This window comes from Octopus bimaculoides, chromosome 15 (genome assembly GCF_001194135.2).
Source record: "Octopus bimaculoides isolate UCB-OBI-ISO-001 chromosome 15, ASM119413v2, whole genome shotgun sequence".
Taxonomy (NCBI): domain Eukaryota; kingdom Metazoa; phylum Mollusca; class Cephalopoda; order Octopoda; family Octopodidae; genus Octopus; species Octopus bimaculoides.
The window spans coordinates 14,921,801-14,925,021 of NC_068995.1; the positions used below are offsets into that span (position 1 = coordinate 14,921,801).

A 3,221-nucleotide genomic window follows, 5' to 3' on the forward strand; every position below is an offset into this window, starting at 1 on the left:
TATATATATATATATATATATATATATATATATATATATATATATATGTATATATATGGTAAGATAACATATAGTGTGTATATGTAAAGCATGGGTTATATGAAATATAGTACTGCATGTACATGTTAGCATAGGTTTGATGGAATAAAGTGGAAATAAATATAGACATTACTAAGACAACCAAATAACTGTGAAAGTAGACATGGATTGGATAGTACAGTATGTGTAAACTTACATGTAGGTTAGAGTATGTAGTGAGTGTGTTTGTGTAAACTTAGACATGAGTTACATAAAATATAGAGTATGTGTATGTGTAAATAAGACGTGTTAGGTAACATGCGTAAATGTACAGATGGGTGAGATGACATATTCTGTATGTAAGTGAAGATTGTGATTGTAAATTAGAAATGGGTACAATAATACATAGTTTATATATTGTAAATGTAGATATGGCTTGCATAACATGCAGCGTGATGTAAAAGTAGATGTGGGTCAGATAATATACAGTGTCTGTAAACGAAGTCTTGAGTTAAATAAAATTGCATCAGAAAGAAAAATATCTCTTTTCAACAGTTATTAATTATTTCTTCTTCTTCTTCTTATTATTATTATTATACATAGTCAATGACAATATTTATTTACACTGGAAATATAAGGAATCTGTTGGCAAGATAGTATAAGTGGAATGATAATGAATACATTAGGTAAGCAAGTATTGTAATTTAATTACAACAGAGAATGAATAACAGTGAAACATATTCGACATTCCGATGTAATAAATAGGACACTTGTAATCTAAATTTACATATTAAAGGCTTCACTTGCCACATAACATGTGTAAGCATATTCTACAACCACTAGACTTCCATTCTTGCTTCCGTTTGTCTCTGCACCACATATATACTATAACTACAAGAAAATAAAGGCGAGCAGTTAATATGGTTTTGTCCGGCCAGTGTACTTATCAGCTATGATTCTATTGATTATAAGTTACAGCTATGGCAGAGAACAGCCAAAAATTGCTAAAATACATTCTGATTGGCCAAAATGTATTTTGTATAAAAATCCACACCAAAATTAACCAAACAGCCTGACTCATTATTTTGATTGGCTCAAACTGACCAATCAGTAAGCTACTCACCAGTTTCTCTTCTGAGCCCTTTCCACAATGTAAATATGAAACATTTTCATGTCATCATTTCAGAGCTTGTCTTCTTCCAGCATGTTATGCTCAACTCGAAAATGAAGAACATCTCTCACACATTATTTTTCTGTCTCAGACACAGTAAGCTTTCTGATACTTGATCTCACGTACACACACGATTAAGATATTTGCCTTTTGAATGTTATATTTGAAGAGCGACTATACTTTGCTGTACCACCATTGCTGTGCTGTTTCCTTGTAGTCAGTTGTGACCCAGTTATTCCCTTTAATGTTGTCAAAATATTTTCATTTAAGAAAAAGACACATCTATTGTTCTTTTTAACACACCTCTCTCAACACAAAGACAGCAAAACAAATCTTGAATTAATATTAACCCTTCAGCATTCAGATTACTGTCAAACGTAATGCTTATTTATTCACATTGTTTTGAATTAATCATGCATTATCTCACCACTTCAAGATTTCAATGATGTGATTGTTTATTTTTTAGAATGACATTATAAGGTAGATGTGAGAAGCTGGTTCTGGTCAGTTTGAACATAAAAATAACCAGAATATTTGGGCTGGATTTGGCCGATTTAAATGCTAAAGGGTTAATGTTTGTCAAATAAAATGTTTTCATCCAAAGAAAAGACTTGTCTACTGTTCCTCTTAATACTTCTCCCTCTCTCTTCCCAATGACAGAATAAATCTTAATATTGATTTCATTAATATTAAACCTGGTAAAAAAACAGATATTAAGGAAATTAGTAGTTACCTGCATTGGCATAAATTATGTAGTAAAGTTCATGAGTTTAGATAAATTTGTTGTGTGGTAAGAAAAGAGGAATATGATGGTTCAGGACTGATCTCTCTCTCTCTGAGATAAAAGCCAAAACATTCACACCTCCATGGCTTATTATAACAAAACTAGGTTTATCAAACACCTGACATTAATAAAACCAGGTGTTCGGTAAGCCAAGACAGCATAAAAAATAACCGTGGGTGTTGTGACGTGTCAGTTAGAGGCCAACAAAGTATCAAGTTGCAAGCCTGGATTCAATTCCTGGTTGAAGTTGTTCACTTCACCGATGCAACCGATAGCATTTTAGTTACCCCTACACCCATATTAGGGGTCTGTCATAAGCCCTAGAATTCATAACGTCAGACCTTAACTGGGTTTTTATGGCATATAAGTGACTGGGGTTACAATACATCCCACCCACCCCCTGCATCCGAATAGGATGCCAGTTCATTGTAACATTAACTTCCCATATGTTCATGGAACTCATTTACACCTGAATGGAGAGGTGCAGCAACATGAAGTTAAATGTTTTACATTTTACCTTTTACATGTTTCAGTCATTAGACTGTGGTCACGCTGGGGCATCACCTTCGAGAATTTTTAGTCAAATGAATCAACCCCAGTACTTTTTTTTTTTTAAAGCCTGCTACTTATCCTATCAGTTTCTTTTGCCAAACCACTAAGTTACAGGGATGTAAACACAGCAACACCAGTTGTCAAGCAGAGACGGGGGACAACTCACACAAAGGACTTCAGTTTCCATCTACCAAATCCACTCACAAAGCTTTGGTTGGCCTGAGGCTGTAGTAGCAGACACTTGCCCAAGGTGTCATGCAGTGGGATTGAACCCAAAACTATGTGACTGAGAAGCAAACTTCTTACCACACAGCTACACCTGCACCTAAAATACACCATGATCTTATGATAACAAGTGCAACCCCTAACCACTAGGTCATATGCCTTTCCCTACACTCATATACACCCCCCCCCCTTAAGAGAAGCCTATCAATTACATATGTGGGATTGATTCAAACAACTAAAAAGTCTTCAAGGCAGTGCTCCAGCATGGCCTCAGTGCAATGACTGAAACAAGCAAAACATAAAAGAGTATATGATTAAAAAATAATATCTTGGTCCTTTGTCATCCTCTCTGAAAGGTTCAGTGTCCTGAGGGCATCCTTCTGTGTACACACACACACACATACATATATATATGTGAAGGGACATGCCTTATGGGTTAGAGCAGTGCTTCTCAAGTGGGGTTCCCTGGAA

At 35.1% G+C, this 3,221-nt stretch overlaps 1 protein-coding gene across 5 annotated transcripts in view; it reads right to left on the minus strand.

Annotated features, from left to right (window-relative positions):
- Positions 1-3,221, minus strand: part of LOC106876860 (myb-like protein Q) — a 69,784-nt gene that overhangs the window by 4,355 nt on the left and 62,208 nt on the right. The window contains exon 1 of one of the 5 annotated variants that reach the window (XM_052973190.1): positions 1,142-1,415. The exons of the other annotated variants lie outside the window; for them this stretch is intronic. The gene's annotated coding sequence lies outside the window, so the exon portion shown is untranslated. Of the gene's footprint in view, positions 1-1,141; positions 1,416-3,221 lie in introns of those variants that run through there. 5 annotated transcript variants of the gene reach the window in all.